General features: G+C 40.6%; 1 protein-coding gene across 9 annotated transcripts in view; it reads right to left on the bottom strand.

Moving 5' to 3' along the window:
* LOC143684063 (uncharacterized) overlaps positions 1-18,180 on the bottom strand; it is a 178,899-nt gene that overhangs the window by 72,271 nt on the left and 88,448 nt on the right. For 8 of the 9 annotated variants that reach the window (XR_013175826.1, XR_013175829.1, XR_013175828.1 and 5 more), the window contains exons 3-4: positions 14,918-15,023; positions 10,288-11,982 (exon numbers count right to left, since the gene is read on the bottom strand). The gene's annotated coding sequence lies outside the window, so the exon portion shown is untranslated. The remainder of the gene's footprint in view (positions 1-10,287; positions 11,983-14,917; positions 15,024-18,180) is intronic. The other variant, XR_013175831.1, reaches the window with a different exon arrangement.

Below are 18,180 nucleotides of genomic sequence, written 5' to 3'. Positions count from 1 at the left end.
TAGATTTCTCCTTATGGTAATGGGAATTTTTATCCTATGACTGTTCTTCCTTTGTATATTAGAAGAAGAAAACATGTCGCTAAGTTTAACAGGTCAACAGCCAGAGGAGAATTTTTCCTTAGAACAGACCATTCCTGTAATGACTTTGATGAAATTTTGTACTGTTTCTGACTTTTGTTTTGCATCTTTACTGCTGCTGAAATAGTTTAAAGCATTTGTGATATTGTGATGGAGTGGATGTGTTTTTTATATGGAAACAATATGACTTTCAAGGTTTCAGAGGGTAGAATGTGGTGTTTTGAAACTGTTATGTATCCAAGAAGGGACATCTTTTTCATTCTAATCAAATATTTGGGGGGCAGCCATGTTCTTTTAATCCTGTTTCAACATTGTTGGTTGAGACCTCTTGATTAGGCTGTTCCATGGAGTTGGGGCACATCTAATTGTGGGTGTGACCTTTTGATAAGTTTGTTTCTGTGGAGATGTGAACATCCACCTGTGAATGCGGCCTTTTTATTAGACAGAGATGTGACTCCAGCCCTTCATGGTGGGACTTAATTTGCCTACTAGAGTCTAGGAGATCTCATAGGGAGAGAAATTGCACAGAACTGACACAGACACAAACATTTGGAGATACTTGGAGGTCCCATATAGAAACTTGGAGTCCCAAGACAAATGCTCGTATAACCAATACTGAGATCAGATATCTAGAGATACAGAAGGATCTGAGAGAGCTATTTGAACAAAAACCAAGAGGAAAGAAACTTTCAGCCCTGGGAGGTGCTAAGCAAAGAGATGAAAACCCATTTTGCCTTGGAGTAGCTAAGTGAGGATCCACAGATGCTTAGAGAGGAAGCCACTGAAAACAGAACCAGGAATAAGGACCAGATGCTAGCCACACGTGTTTTGATTTGGCAGATATCAACCTTTCTTAGGAGTCAGGATACGTTTCTCTGGATGCCTTTGTTTGAACATGTTAAAGGCCTCAGAACTGGAAATGTGTAAGAATAAATCCCTTTATAAAAGTCAGTCCATTTCTGTTGTATTACACTCTGGCAACATTAGCACACTGAAACTGTTATCATGATCAAGAGCCTCTTCAATTACAATTCTTCTTTCTTCTGAGCTCAATAGCTTATCTGCTTTTTAGTCCAATTTGAATTATGCATTGTAAGAACTGAATCAAATATGCTTTCCATTTTTCTGGGCTCTGCTTAATAGCTGGGAACCCAGATTTCTCATAGCATAGATCTGAGGTGGAAAAAGGGATATGTATGTATATGTATTTCCTAGGTGTGCTCTGGCAATCTTTTACAGATAGCACTTGTCTGAGAAGGAACTGTCACTGTCTTTGACTTCCAAAGGTAGAGTCACATTACCTAAAAGTCATATCACTCTGGATATGAGGTGTGAGGGCCATTGCATGGGAGCTGAAAAGCTTCCTGTGTTCATTCTTGGTCATCTGGCAAGAAAGCAGAGGGGGATGAGCAGGTGGGAGAACCAAACCTCGGATACCAGCAGAAAGGAGAGGGGAGCACAGGAGCTGTGGGTATCCACAAAGGGGCTTTAGCTGCCACTCCCTTGGTCAACAGCCCTGGGCAATCCACAACCTAATGTCCAGAAGTTTCAGCCACCAATCTCCCAGCCCAGAAATCTGTAGCCCCAGTCAAGAGCTCAGGGCACTCTCTTGCTTGAGGCCTAAGTATACCAGTCACTATTTTTTCACCTTGAAGTTCAGAAGCCTCACCCAGCATTTTCTTCACTTGGGGGCTGTGAGTCTCAGCCAGCCCTTTCTTTTCCTAGGGCTGGGTCCTCCTTTATATCCTCTGGAGACAAAAGTTAAGGGGTTCTTAAAAAAAAAATCTCAATTTTTCTGGTAAAATGCCATCCCCAAACATTCTCACAGCAACATTTCATCCTGAGGTAGAGCCATAAAACACTACAAATAAGAAATTTAAATTCCATTTATTTATTCTCTTACAAATTCATTCAGCTACAAAACAACATTATACTTTACTGATCATTGACTCGGCTGTTTTTGGCCATCCCCCAATTCATACTGAGGCTAAATTATTTCACATATTCATGTCATGCTTTTCTTTCTCATGGGCTCACACCCATATTGCTCCCAATGCTTTGAATGCAATTTAAAAGATCATCCTGCTTAGTTTACTTAAGTTTCTCACACATGTTGTCAATTTCAATAAATCTTCAGACAATGTTTTGAGACAAGACAGAACAAAAACCTAAAACCAAAACAAAAGTCTAGGCAAAAAGTCTCAGGGGCATTTCCTTATGCCAGGGGCTGCTCCTTTTTCCCAAACTAATCAAATTTCCAAGTGCAGTATCCTGCTTACAGCTTTGGCAGGAAGTTATATGCTATGAAATGCCCACATAGGACCCCCATCCATATACATTAAATTTGTAGTCACACACCAGACCTCTGTCCTCTGCAGTCAGCTGCCATCAGGATGCTAGAAACTCGGGGAAAGAAATTCTTTCATCTATTTCTCAGAGAAAGAATTTGTCTGATGACCTTGGAGCCAAGAACTGTGAATTTCTTACTTGAGGTTCCTGGAATCAATCCAGCAGCCAGTCATTCAGATTTTAGGTCCCATGTTGTTGGATAAATTGAAGATGACTCCCCCCCCCCCCAAAATCTGCATTCATCCCTTGGTACAGTTAATACACAGACATACCAAATGGAATGTGGAGGAAAAGAGGGTTTACTTATATGAGTGGAAGTACAGAGGGAAATTCTTAACCTATCTCCCTGTAGTGATTTTTCACATGGCTTTTATCCATGTCAAAGACAAAGAAAGTTAATAATTTGGAGTAACATGCAACAGGGGTCTAAAGAACTACATAAGTTCCTTATATTAGTTATTTACTACATCATTTACAATTATATCCTCAAAGATTTATTTTGGATGGTACCTCCAAGTCTGGACTGATAGATGAGAAAACTCAAACAACAGTCAATTATGTACTCCTTAATTGGTGTCTATTCTTCCTGGGTACATGTTCTACATATTGCTTCTCTGTAAGACTCAACCCTAAGTACATAGCTTACTTACAGTTTTAAGGTTATATTCAAAATGCTAACACTACAGATTTAATTCATTAATTTGTAAGAACAATGTTGGCATACTGGCCAAAACTTCCAAATTAAATTTCATTTGCTTCTTAAATTTTTTGTGTATTATACATTGAGATGGCTATTTATGAAACAGTTGAACTTTCAAAAAATTATTAAAAAGTACACCTTTAAATTGCAAACTCTTTGGTGATACCAGACAAATAGAAATTTTTTTAGAGTGATTTTTGAAATCTTTCTACAGGGTAATTTGGCTGCCTGTTTAGAAGCCACCTTTCATTGAGCTATGACTGAGAGTATTCAATTTTTGACACAACAGCTAACATTGTATTTACTAGAGCATAGTATTCCTGTGTGCCTTCCTGAGAATTATCTGTATCAAGAATGGTAAATAGGTGTTTTGTCGAGTGTGAACTTCACTTGATTGGTATTGCCAAGAGGGTATATACCAAGAGGGGAAACTCAAGGTAAAAAATGGCTTCCTTGTAGAAGAAGGAATGTTGTGAATTGATCTCCTCCTAAATGTTAACCTAATGCCTAACCCGGCACAAGCTGGAGGAATAAGGACATGGCATAGTGAGGGCGGGTGAGATGATTAGCAGCTGTTCCCTAAAGCATAACACCAACTAACCCCTTAGGTGTTTTGTTTATAGCATAATCACCCCAAGAGATTTCCATTATGGTTCTCTAACATGTTACCTTAATCACTTATGGGTCAGTTGCTTTAACTTCCTAAAGTTTCATGGATGAAGTGAATATTTTGTTTTACATTTCAAATCTTATCTTTGCAGGCACCTGCAGATCATGGACTTTTATTTTTAACTGCTTTACCATAACACATTCTGTTGCAACACCACTATTTACTAAGTTGATCTTCTCAAGGGACATTTAATTTACCTCCAGTTTTTCATTATTGAAATCTATTTTACAATTTCATACTTGGCCATTTCATCCTGAAGACAGAGACAATACAGGCTCATGAAACTATACCTTGAGATATTAATCCTAGAATGTACACATCTTGAAATTCCCTAGATAATGCCAATTGCTCTTCAAAGCAGTTGAATAATTTTACATTCTGAGCAGTGGGGTATATTCATTCCCAATTCTCCACATCAATGTCAAAACTTTATATTGTCAATTGTGAAAGTTTTGTCAGATGTAAAGGGATATTAAATTTGGATTTTAATGTGGATTTTCTCAGTCACTAGTGATTTGACTATCATTTAAGTCATTTGCCTTCTGGATGTTTTATAAAAATCATTTATATACTGTTTGTTCTATTAAATTATTTTTCCTTTTAATTAACTTTGAAACATTTCTTAGATTCTGGTGACTGATTATTTGTCATGTATTTTGTGTATATATTTTATGAGACTGTCCTTTATTTCTCAATACTATTAATGTGTGTATACCTTAGAGAAAAAAATTTAAAATGTATGTACTCACATTTACCAATGCTTCTAGGACATCTTATTTAGGAGAGGGTTTTGTTTAAGTAATTCTTTCCAGAATTCATTTCAATATTTTGAGGTTACAATGATCAGATTTAGGTTTTTAATACTTCTGAATTTTAGTTTTGTAAATGGCATGAAATAGAGATTTTAAAAATGTGTACATGTTTTTATTCTAATTCTCCCAAGAGCATTTTCTTCTCTATTTTTCCTTCTCCACTGATATGCAATGTATCCTCTGGTATATTTTGGTCCCCATATTAGCTAGGGTTCTTTAGAGAAACAGAATCAGCAGGAGATATCTGCAGATATTAATTTATAAAAGTGTCTTATGTAACCATGGAAATGTAGAGTCCAAGGTCTGTAGGGCAGACCACAAGCTGGTAACTCTGATGAAGATCCTTGACAAACTCTCAGGAGAGGCAGGCTGGGCAACCATGGGAATGGAAGAGTCCAAAATCTGTAGGGCAGGCTGTGAAGCTTACTACTCCAGTGAAGAGTCTGGATAAACTCCACAGGAGAGCTCACCCACTGAAGCAGGAGGAGTGACTCTCTTCTGAATCCCCCTTTAAAGTCTTCCAGTGATTAAATTAAGTATCACCCATTACAGAAGACACTCCTTTTAGCTGATTATAAATGCAATCAGCTGTGGATGCAGCTGATGTAATCATGATTTAAGTCCATGAAATGTCCCCATAGCAACAGCAGGTCAGCACTTGCCTGACCAGGCACCACCATCTGGCCAAGTTGACACATGACTGTCCCCATCCGTGACTGGGTTGGGTTCTTTTCCTTTGATACATTTTCTACACTGAACATGCTTTTTAAATGACTATATTGTAGATATGTTATCTATTGGGCCTTGAACCAACTTTCTCATTCTACCTTAAAATCTGTTCTAATTTTTATGGATCTTAAATTTGACATATGAATTTCAAACAAAATCCTAAAATTAAATTAGGTTAAGATTTTGAATAAAAACTCACTGAATTGAAGATAAGGTTTTTTTCTGGAGAATTGACACATTGAGTCTTCTCATTATTGTACATGGTAGTCTATGCCAAATAATCTCATCTCCTTTATATCCTTAATTAATTTTAAAAACTATCTCATAAAAAAATGTTTCCTCTTAGTTGAAAGTTATTTCCAGTTACTTTATATCTGAAATGTCCCTGTGAATGTGTATTATCTGTTTGTCATAGGACAAATCAGAGCACTGTTTCTATGTTACAATATTTTGGGGGGAGAACAAAAATTTTCTGTAGCAAGTAGGCTGGAACATTTGCATAAATGGAAGCAGTTTCAAGATTAAAAGGAATGGAAAGTAACTTTTACGGACATAAAGGAAATTTAGCTTGATTCATTCATTGAGAGAGAGTTTTTTTGTCTTACAGGAACAAATTTAAGGCAGGGGGACTTTAATATGTATTGGATCAAATATATAGAACTAGGAGCTTGATTGGCTTTCTGGATCAGCTGCCTTGGTGGAAACTTGAATTTTCAAAAGATATTAAGATGACTCTCAAGAGAGAGTTGAAAGAAGAGCTAGTACATGAAGCTATTTAATTCTGTGAGGTCTCTAAGTCTAACTCTATTATTTCTTTACTTTATTCTTACAGATTCTTTTAATCAGTGACTCTCCCTTGGCCAGTTTCCTCCATAAACTTGACTTTTTTGAAGAGTCCAGTTCTTTCTCTTGTAGAATGTTCCACATTTTGGATTTGTACAGTTACTTTCATAGTATTGATTAAATTCTATTTCAATCCTCTGCTTTCATTTTATCTGAATGATATATTTAAAATTTGGTTAAATTCAAGTTAAAAAAATTTTTTAAGAATATCTCAAACATAATGTGCACTACTAAATGCAACACATCAGGTGACACATAATGACAGGTGATTTAACTATTATTGAAATTAATTTGATCATTTGGTTAGGGAGGTAACCATCTGTGGTTTAAAAAGATGCATGCCCCCTAGAAAAGCCATGTTTTAATTAAAATTCCATTTCATAAAGGTAGAATGATCCCTATTCAATACTGTATGTTTGAAACTGTAATGAGATCATCTCCCTGGATGATATGATTTAGTCAAGAGTGGTTGTTAAACTGGATTAGGTGACAACATGCCTCCACCCAAGGGTCCTGATTGGATTATTGGTGTCCTATAAAAGAGGAAACATTCTGGAGAATGGGAGATTCAGAGAGAGCAGAGAATGCTGCAGCACTGTGAAGCAGAGAGTCCATGAGCCAGCGACTTTTGGAGATGAAGAAGGAAAATGCCTCCCAGGGAGCTTCATGAAACCAGAATCAAGGAAGGAAGAAGCTAGCAGATAACGCTGTGTTCATCATGTGCCCTTCCAATTGAGAAAGGAACCCTGACCGTATTCACCATGTGCCTTTCCAGATGAGAGAGAAACACTGAACTTCATCGGCCTTCTTGAACCAAGGTATCATTCGCCAGATGCCTTAGATTGGACATTTCTATAGACTTGTTGTAATTGGGACATTTTCTCGGCCTTAGAACTATAAACTAGCCACTCATTAAATTTCCCTTGTTAAAAGCCATTCTGTTTAATGGAAAAAGGGGAATTTAATGAGTTGCTAGTTTACAGTTCTAAGGCCAAGAAAATGTCCCAATTAAAACAAGTCTGTAGAAATGTCCAATCAAATCATCCAGGGAAAGATACCTTGGTTCAAGAAAGCTGATGATGTTCAATGAATTCTCTCTCATCTGGAAGGGGACATGGTGAACATGGCAGTGTCTGCTGGCTTTCATGTGGTTCTACTAAAAAGGGACTCTCTCCAAAATGTTTCCTCTTTTAAAGGATTCCAACAAGCAACTCCACCTTCAGTGGGTGGAGACACACCTCCATGGAAATCATCTAATCAAAAGTTACCACCCACAATTGGGTGGGTCACATTTTCATGGAAACAATCAAAATGCTCCCACCCAGCAATATTGAATGAGGATCAAAGGGCATGGCTTTTCTGGGGTCCACCACAGATTCAGACTGGGATATCCACACTTTGGACCCCCCAAAACAGATGCTCTTTCCAAATGCAAAATACATTGATTCCATAACAATATCATAAAACCTTAAACCTTTCAGTGCCAAATGAAATACCAAATTAGAGACAGTATAAGCTCTCATCAAGTCAGTTACAGGCATGGTCTGTCCTAAGACAAAACTCTCCATTTGCTCTGGACCTTTGAAAATTCATAACAAGTTATTTGCTGCCAACATACAAAGGAGGAACATTCATAGGATACATATACACATTTCCATATGGAGGAAGGAACTCAGGGGTCACTAGACACATACAGTTTCGAAAACCTGCAGGACAAAGTCCATTAGATTTCAAAGTCTGATCTGAAGACACTGGAGTTCGGAGAAGAGGAGTTTCCAGATATAAGTAAAAAGGTTTTCCTGAATTTGGGGGGGAAAATTCACCTACTTGAGTACACTGGAATTGGTGAAAGAGTAAAGAGGCTATCAGATATTTCTGTACTAAGTGAAATGGAAAATTACACTAAAATTATATCTATGCAGAAAATAAAGGGTTGATGCAGAAAATAGGAAGCTAAAGACAAATATGGAGACATTTAGAGCCTGGGAGGAGAGGTGCCTCTGGGGGCAAAGGAGAGGTGAGGTGGGGGGATGGGCAGTGGGTGCCCCTTCCCCTGGGTTTCCCCTCCCCCACCCAGGGAACCTGACTATTCTAAGCCCTGTGGTGTCAGGTTGGCCCCTAGGCTGCAGTGTGCTTTCTCTGTGCCTAGTTGCCAGAGGCAGCAGTTCCTTGCGGTTGGTGAAAACTTTTCTGTTTTTGGAGTAGTCCCTGTGACCCGTGGTTGAGCTCCTGCTCAGCCATGTGGGAACTGGGTCCCCTTATCCTCCTCTGGTCTGTAGTGGGGCTTTTTGTCCTGTGGCTCCACTGCAGGCAGAGAAGGAGAAATTCCAGGGAGTTGAAAAACATCAAAACTCCACTGAGATAAGTAAGGGACCCTGGGCCCAGTCCATAGCAGATTTTCACTGTTTTCCCCTAGCCCATGTCCACTTTCCTAAACCCATAGTGTTGGCCCAGAGGGACAGCTTAGCATAAATCTATCAGAGTGAACATGCTATCATCTTGGGAACAGGTAGGGTGGGGAGATATCAGAGAGGGGCTTTTGATTCAATCCAAACTTCAAGGCCTTCCAGGTGGGTGGGGAAGAAGGTTACAGAATAAATCCCTAAATGCACGTCTGTGGGTATGGACTGTGATACTGGGAAATTCAGGCTATCCAGAGAGACCCACTCAACACTCATTCACTGTCCAGATACCACCTCAGGTACCTCTGGGCCAAGCCTGTTCCATGGGTTCAGCTCAGATGGGGAGAGCAATGCCGGGACTCTGAAGGGTTCTGAGAATAAGCTCTTGTGGAAACTCTGAGGTTGGGAGCAGTGCATTGTACACAGCACACTTGCTCCTAGAGAACTGAGATTCTGTGCCTGCTCAAAAGAAGATTCAGGATCTGACAAAATTATTGATCTCCTTCGGACAACAATTATTTGTGTAATTTCAAGATGGAACAATAATAGAAAGGAATTGACTCCCTTAAAAATGAATAACAGGCAATATACAAAGGACACATTGCTGAGACATGAGGATCTGAAGGTTTCTTTCACAGATTGCAATTATATTCCTTGTTTCTTGGTCTTTCAGAGTCAGTGCAGAGACCCGGAGATGGAGAGAGAGGACGGATTGAGAGGCAAGGCCCTGCTTTCCCTGCACACCTGCTCTAAGGGTGCAACACATCTCACAATCCCTGACAGTCCACCCCAACTGCACGGTCTGAGGATGTCAGGTGTTGGGGTGAGTCCCTCTCAGGGAGGAAAGGCCCCAGGGGGCAGGGTCACAGAAAAGACACCCAAACCTTGGGGCACACTCACATCCTGCTCCACCCATGCTTAGAAGGAAAGAAGGAAGGTGAGACGCAGTGAAGCAAATCTAGGTTGGATTTGGAAGCAGGAATTGTGGTGCCTGCCATTGACAGATTTAACTGCACTAAAACTGAGGTTTCTACTGTGAAATAACTTTTTTTCAGGTTAGTTCAAATATTTGTGGGAATCTCATGAGATAATTAATATGCAAGTACTTGATAAATGATTGAACATTAAACATGTGGGACCCTCCATGGTTTCCATTCACCAACTGTCATTGTGACCTCAAGCTTGGAGCACTTACAATCTCTCCTCCAAGTCTCCCCTGAAGGGCTGTGACATGCAGCTCCAGGGAAGTGTCTGGACTCCTCCTTCACCACATGTAACCCAACCTCCTGATTTCCCAGCTTGGAGAGCTTGCCAGGGAGGATCCCTGAGGACCTGGGACCGGAGTCCTCCTCAGAAAAGGTGATTTCTCTCTTCATATTTCCTACTCAGCCTTCTAACTTGTGCTGTCCAAGGGTCCCAGAGCTGTCTAGGGTGGAGCAGAGGGGGTTTGTACAGGGAAGCAATGTCAGAGAAAGCCCTGGGTGCAGGCTCAATGTCTACCAGAAAGTCAGGGATGCAAGAGCTGTGTCGGGCCAGAAGCTCCGACCCAGGCAAGGTTTGCCTGGGTGTCCAGTCCCCCTTCTTCCTCTTCTGAAGCTTCCACTTTCTGTCTTCCGCAGCCCCCTGTGCAAGCACCCTGGACTGGCCAGAGACCACAGAGTCACCTGTCATCCCTGGGTCTTTCCATCAACTCGGGATGCCCACCTGCCGAAGGGGTGCCTCGTGGAGGTCCCTATTTCCTCGGTGACTCCTTCGGCAGTTTGGTTTCTGGCCTCCAGGGCATCTCCACACCCGCAGCTGTTACCATCGAGAGCTGCAATCTCCATCTGGGTCTCAACTGCCTGTCTCCTCCATGGGCTGAACCACCTGCCCCTCTGGGGGAGACCCCTGGAACATGGGTGCATGTGTTGTTCTGTTTCCAGGTGGTGCCTGGGGAAGTCCATCATCCCCTACTCGACACCACCTGGATGGTCTCCTGTCCTCCCACATTCCCTCCCTTCCTCTCCTTACCCCTTTGCCCCTCCCTACCACTCCTCTCTTCTTCACCCCAATCTTATTCCTGCCTCCATGATCCCCCCCCTCACATTGGCTCCCACTATACCCATCCCCAATTTCCCTACAAACCCTGGGCTCATCCTCACCTCTGCCTCCTTGCTTCTCCTTCCCCCACACCTCTTTTCCCATTTCCCTGTCATCCCAGTTATCCCTGCCATGGGAGCATTTCTTGGCCCTGTCCCTGCCTGGCCCCTCCCTTTCTCTACCTTCACCCTCCACTCTGCCCACTTCTCTTCCCTCAAAATATTCAAAAGGGATTTCTCCACCCCAACCCCTGGCCTTTTCCTCCCTTCCCACAGAGTTCCCTCCTGTCCCAGTACCCCTCCCCCTGCCTGACCTTCCCCAAACCACCTCAAGGCCTGACCCCACCATTGGCCAGGCCAAAACCATCCTGCCCTGCAGGGATGAAGACAATAACAGCAGGGGTGTGCAGGCCTGGTGTTTTCTACCTCCAGCCACCCCTGCACAGCCACAGCCACAAGCACTCCACCCCACCAGGAGGGCAACTGCCATCTGCCCCTCCAGGCTGGCAGTGACCAACATGACCATGGGTCATCTGAGGGTCCACAAGGACATACAGTCCAGACTCCAGGCTTGCCCAGGTAAAGCATGCCTCAAGTCAGGTAGGTGGCTCCTGGGGTCTCTCATTGCCATGTCCACAGGGTGGGGTCTGAGGGGACCTGGCAGTTGCTAAGTAGGTGGAAGCCTCGGGAGGCCAGAAGAAGCAACCTCTGGATGCAGGAACTCCCTAAGCTCCTCCTTGTAAGGAAGCACCACAGTAAGATCACACTGCAAACACTTCTGAAAGAGGAGGGCATCCCTAATTCCACCGTAGAGCGTGTCCACAGAAGGGCTGAGGGACTCTCCAGAGCTAGAGAAGAGGACCTCTGCCCTGGCCAGAGATTTTCCTGACACCCTTTGTTCCACCCCCTCCAGGAAATGAACTAAGTGGGGCAGCTCTGAAGAGGACCCCCTGTGGGCACAGCAGTGCCATCAAGGGATGCGAAGTCCCCCTCATAATATCTCAAGGGGGGCCAACACCTAGGAGGTGCCCACAGGATGAGAAGGAAAGCCCCCATGCCCTGGGCTCCCTCATCCGTGCAAGAGCACAATGAGACCTCAGTGCCGCACACGAGGGTGGGCCCAGTGGAGACCTGGCCTTTAGGGTGCCAGTGAGAGGAAGGCGGAGAAGAGTACAATTCTCACAAAACACGGAAAGCATCTATTATTCTCCAGCGGCACCTCCAGATAAGCTGCGTTGCACACCCTCACCAGAGCCATGCAGACGTTTCTGTTTAGGAAGTCTCTGCTGCTGGGCTGCCAGGGATTGAAAGCTCTTGCTCCCTAATGGGATAAGATAAAATATTTTATCTGAAGCTACTGTCTTTTATGATAATTTGTTATTTATCAAACTAATACACTAAACACCAAAAAGTAAAACAAAAAAGACCAAGAAGCCAACACTCATTCTTCACATTTTTTAATGTCCCCCAAGAATTACCTCCAGTTTATAATTCTTAAGTGTTACTTTGTGGGAGACATCAAGTCAAGCCTCAGGCATTCCCTGAAATCTGTGCAATGTGCTCCATACTTTACCGCAATTGCTCAAAATCTTGACAGATTACTATTATTTTTAAATCTTGTCTATAAAGCCCTTGTCTTTGTGTTCCTTTGTGCTTTCAAGTAGATTCTTCCAGTGTTCTGACATTGGTTTGCTTTGTTTAAGAATGTGAAACCCAGTGGACATTTTTTCCTGGGTTGTTACCACAGAGTCATTCTTTATCCACTCCGAAATTACAAGGCTTTCATAGAACAATATTATCCTAACTGTAGCAAACATAGATTAGTGGAAAAATCAATCAAACATTAAAAATAAACAAACCTGTCTCTAAGTTCCTGTCTAAACATGGTAGACCCTTCAATTTTATGATCCTCACCACAGCTACTTGCTAAGCTGATTAGCAAATGCTCTATAAATATGCACAAAATATCCTGAATTTTCCTGCTATTTGGCACAATGGTAATGAATTCAGAAATGTCCCTCCATTCAGATCTTTGATTTGGTAAATATCCATGTTTCTTTCTCTCCCTCTCTCCTGGGTTTTAAAAATGAATTTTGTCCTTGGTAAATGAAAAAATAAAGTAGTCTATAATTGTAAATATATTTATGGAAATCAAATTCATTGACACCCCTTTCACACCTTACAGATCCACAGTACATTTACCATTACCTAACTCTCTGGCTTACTATAGCTGAAACCAATGCTTTATTGTTATAGCAATGGCATTTGTTGCTTTCATTGAATGATAAGTAGAAAACATTAATAGAGCAAATGGATGTGGCACTCTGTGGAAATGTTGGAGGGAGAATGAAAAAATGTACTGTCATCACCCCCAGGACTGTGAATATTGAGATATCACATGCACTATTACAATGTTAAGTTTAAAAAGGAAATTTTGTAGGTGTAATTAAGGTTATTAACCAATGATCATGTGCCACTCAGAAGGGAGGTTATGGCAGGGGAAATCTAATCAGGAAACCGTAAAAGAGCTGATTCCTGGAGAACCAACTCCAACTGGTGGCAAACGAGCAGGTCATTTTATAAGGGTGAGGATTCCACATGCTATTGCTGATGTGAGGATTCAGGACTCTGGGTGGGTAGGAATGTAGACCAGCTTTGAGAGCTAGGAGGTGGGACCACCTGTGGAGCCAAGCTCTGGATTCTGCAGTATAAGCGAGCTTGGAGGCAGATGGAAAATCTTGAAAATCTCAAGATGCTCACCATAAACTTAGATGTAATCTAATAGCGCTAATATTAGAAATTCTCTGAAGATGGTCACTTTTAATCCTGAGCAGAGATCTTTACCACTCCTTAATATATTTATTTCTTCATGTAGTCATATGCTGTCTTCTGCCCGTGCCCTGTTTGGAGGTGTATGTGCAGGATCTCACAGGACTGGGGGCATAGGGGATAGCAGGAGGTGACCTTAGCCCTTCCTGCTTTGGCTTCTCAAGGTAACAAGGAGACAGAAGGAGGGGATGGTGACATGGCTGCCCTGCCATTTCTGGGTTTCTGCATCACACATGATCAGATCTAGTGAAGGAGTTCTATCCACAGCTTATATTTGAAGAAAACATGACCAGAAAAACTTCAGTCATTCAGAGGCTTCTCACAGTTAGAATGGGTCAGTGTAAAACAGACATTATCCACTCCATTTCATCCATTAACTTTAGATAGGACTGTGTAGGGTGAATGAGCAGGTTTGGGGGTTATTGGAATTATTGAAGAAAAACACCACACACAGATTCCAGAATGTGTAAGATTCACGTAACTTCATATTTCACAAAGATTTGAAGAGGAATTTGGGTGTAAAAGCACTTATTCAAGGTCATTGACAAAACTGATTCCATTAAGGATGAATAGTTGCTAGCTGCCCCAAGAGCCCTTTCTCATCTTGCAGGAGGCAGGGAGACCTGTCCTGCTGTCTACCTCTGAGTGCATCCTCAGTGGAATTCTATAGCCCTTCAACAGCCTCCTTCCCCCATCTCATGGACTTGAGACTCACTGGAAACAAAAGACTTTCATCTGTGTTGTGTATAGGCACAGAATAGGCAGGGAATTTCATCTTCTCCCTCCTGGCTCAAAAGAAATTTGACTCTTACTCAATACCTGTGTTATGTTCCTGATCTGCTCTCTCTCATCAGTCCTCCAAGAGGCCAGACAGCTTGGTGCAAATGATACAGCTATAGGACTAGGTATAGTTAACTTGGTTATTTGGCTATTGTACTCTTACAAGGCTGTGCTTGAGATGTGCATGGAGTGGGTGAGTGTTGAGCAAAGCAATATTCCTGAATCCTCTTGCTTTTCCTAACAAAAGCCCAAGGAGTAGGAACAGCAGGAAAAAGTTATTAGCTAAATGCAAAGGGAAGGCATACATATTTTTGCTTCAAATATGGTATATCTTGACCTAGCCACAAGAATTAGGGCTACTTTCCGGATCTACACCAGAAACTTACTTCCAAACTTGGAATGTCTGGGTGGGGCCACATCTTCCTGCCTGCCCCCATTCAGGTGAGTTCAGGAAGAGAAACAAGTTTCCCGCACCCTAAGAAAACAGTGCCTGGTAAATACTGCACAAGTGTGTCCTCAGAGGCTTTGCCTTACTGGACTCCAGGTTGGGTGATTTGGGTGTGGAAGTATGACAGGTGTACATATGTGTCTACAATGTCTGTAGTTTAATTCTAGACCATCAATGAGGGCTCCCCACTGAGTGGTACCTGAGGAAGAAAGTCACCTCTCCATCTGGGGTTCTCAGAGTGGCTGGGGGGTTGGTCTTACTGCTGGCCAGAAAGTTCAGACAGCCGTCGCTGGGGAGGACACTTCCTGTGGGACCAGAAACAACACCTTGAGAAAAATGAAGCAGAAAATGAAAGCAAGGTTTAGTGAACACTAAGTGGAAGAAAGAAAAGGAGAAAGAGCCTTTAAAAGGCTGAATTTTTTTTTACAAAGAAAAGATGATTTAAGCAGAACTCTTATAAAAATTATTTGCTATGCAAAATAATCCTATAAAATAAAGATGAAATAAATACATTTTCAGATAGGCAGGTGTGGAGACTAATCATAAGCAGCCAGCTTGTATTTACAATAATGGTAAAGATGTTCTTCAAGGAAGGAAATGACAACAGACTCTTGGTTCTTCACAAATATACAATAACAGCAGATATGTGGGAGAGAGCAAATGCTGTTTTCAATTTTTTCTCTTATCCATTTAATGGACACCTGATTGCTTTAAATACCATGTAAATATAAGAAATTTGCAAAATGGGCTTACATCATAGAAAAAAGTTAAAGTTCAATAAAAAGTGTGGTAATAATGGGGATACATAGAAGTATTCTATATTGTTGAAAGTATTTTACATTCAAGAAGTGAGAAAAAATATAAAATGAATTTCTATACAAATTCTAACATAGAATTTGATGTTAAAGATGCATTTCGGTAATGAAAGCGCAAGCACTATCAAATAATGATAATAAAATGTAGATCTATAAAATCAATAGAGGACCTAAGACAAAAAGAAATAAGTAAAAGCTATTCTACATATAACAACCACAGGCAAGAAAATAGTAACAAAGGAATGAACAGAAGGAAAATTGTAAAAGCTAAAGCTAAACATAGATTTAACCATAACTATATAAATAATAAAATAATATAGCAATATTATATAATAAATGTATAAATTCATTAAATAAAAATGCACTAGGGGGGGTGCAAAAGTAGCTCAGAGGCAGAGGTCTCACCTGCAATGCCAAAGACATGCGTTCAATACACAGAGTCTGCCCATGCCAAAAAAAAAAAAAAAAGAAAGCACTAAACCACTTCTATCAAAATGTATAGGTGCTCTTATGATATAAATGCAGGACAGTCTTAGGATACAACAAGATACAATTCATAAAGATGTACATGATACGAAAGTAAAGCAGTAAAAATGGTTTCATGCAAACCATAAGCATTAGACAGTTGGAATGGAAGTATGAAATAGATAAAATAAATGTTAAGGAAAGAAAATGTTTAACCACATATAAAGAGGTGAAGCTCATCACAATGAAAGTCAAATTCTTCAAGGAACACTGACATAAAAAATTGTATGTACTCAATCACAGGACATCAGATGCATTAAGTTAAAATAGAGCAATCTAATGGAACAAGTAGACAAATCAAGAGTCATGCTGAAATATTTTAACACTACTACCCAGGATTCCATACAAATTTAAACAGAAATCAACCATGATACAGAAGATATTGACATAGCCACCAAACAACTTCACCGGGAATGATATTTACAGGGTACAAATACTAACAAAGTCAGAATACAGATTCTTTTCATGTGCCAAGCCACATTCAGCAAAATTAGCCATATGCTGAATTATAGAGCAAGTAGCCCTTTATTTAAAAGATTTGAACTCATGCACTGCATAATCTCTGATTGAAAGGGGTTTAACTTAGATGTCAATAATATTAAGATATCTAAAAATTCCCCTACATTTAGAAATTGAACACATGCAACACACTCATACACACATACACAAATGACAGGGAAGAAATGAAAAGAGAAATTGGAAAATACCTTGAACTACATTATAATGAAAAATCCCTTTTTGAAAGTTAGCAGGATATAGTTATTGCAGCACTTGGTGGGAAAATGCTAGTTATTTAGACTATATTTCAAAAGACATAGTTTTTATAACAATGATTTATGTTGTACTTTAAGAATCTAGAATAAAATGAACAAATTATGTGAAGTAAGTAGAAAGAGGAAAGACAATGTATAAGAAAATAAGTTTTGAAAATTTTACTGACCTGGATAAGACCCCACCAAGACTAATGAAGATAAGAGAAAATATAAAAATTAGTAATGACAGTAATGAACCAGAAGGTATTGAAACAGATATTCAAAAAGCAAGCATATATATTGTGAATAACTTCATGCCAGTTTCATATGAATATATTTGACAACATAAACAAAAGGAACCAATTAGTTATAAAACAATGGATTGCAATTAAGACAAAAGAGAATATCAGCATGTATAGCTGGGCGTGTGAAATTATTTTCAGCTTCAAAAATCTTCCCACAAAAAAAACTAAATGACCAGAAAGTTGCACTGTTAAACATAAAACATTCAAGAAAAAATCCAATTAAAAATGCTCAGGAAATAGAAAAAGGATCACAACTTCATGCCATTTTAATATGAATATATTTGACAACCTAAACAAAAGGAACCAATTAGTTATAAAACATTGGGTTGGAAAAGCAGTTTAAATTCAGTGTAATACCAATCAAAATTGCAATAACATTCTTTGAAGAAATGGAAAAAACAATCATCAAATTTATATAAAGCAGTGACATTATCAACATGGCAAAATACAGAGCTACTGCGAATCTCTCCCTAGAGTATCAAAATTAAACACGGACAATTCTGAATTGTTCAGAACCCTGGAGGCAGACAGACTGGAGAAGGACCCTACAATACTAAATTGAAGAATGAGAAAATTTTCAGGCAAGAAACTTCCATCTCAGACCAGCTGACCTGACCCTCTCCCCTCCCCTCCACCTGGTCTTACCCACTGTGGCAAGGGCACAGAAATGCCACCCAGGAACCCACTCATCAGGACAGAGAATGTACACTCTTCTTAGAGCAGTGAGACAGACATGCTGCAATTGGACACTCTGTGCACAGTGGAGAACATTTCAAGACTCAGGATAGTTAGGGACAAAGAGTCAGAGAAAACACGGACAGAGACTGAGTTTCAAACCCTCAGTCCTAGAGCACTTTCTTCACCCTGAGGGATACAGCAGTGCCAGACCAGATCCTTGCCTGATGAAGGTTGACTACTGGAACAGCTGGGGGAATCTTCTGCACAAATGAAGCAGACATAGCCCCACATGAAGCAATATTTTGCCCAGCAAAGTGAGGTAACAGGAATCCTGCAAGTTTTAGCTGCACCCAGTTAGATGTAGCTGGGCTCCTGTGACAAACAGCT

This window comes from Tamandua tetradactyla, chromosome 5, assembly GCF_023851605.1.
Source record: "Tamandua tetradactyla isolate mTamTet1 chromosome 5, mTamTet1.pri, whole genome shotgun sequence".
Classification (NCBI taxonomy): domain Eukaryota; kingdom Metazoa; phylum Chordata; class Mammalia; order Pilosa; family Myrmecophagidae; genus Tamandua; species Tamandua tetradactyla.
This window is presented reverse-complemented; position numbering and strand designations above follow the sequence as displayed.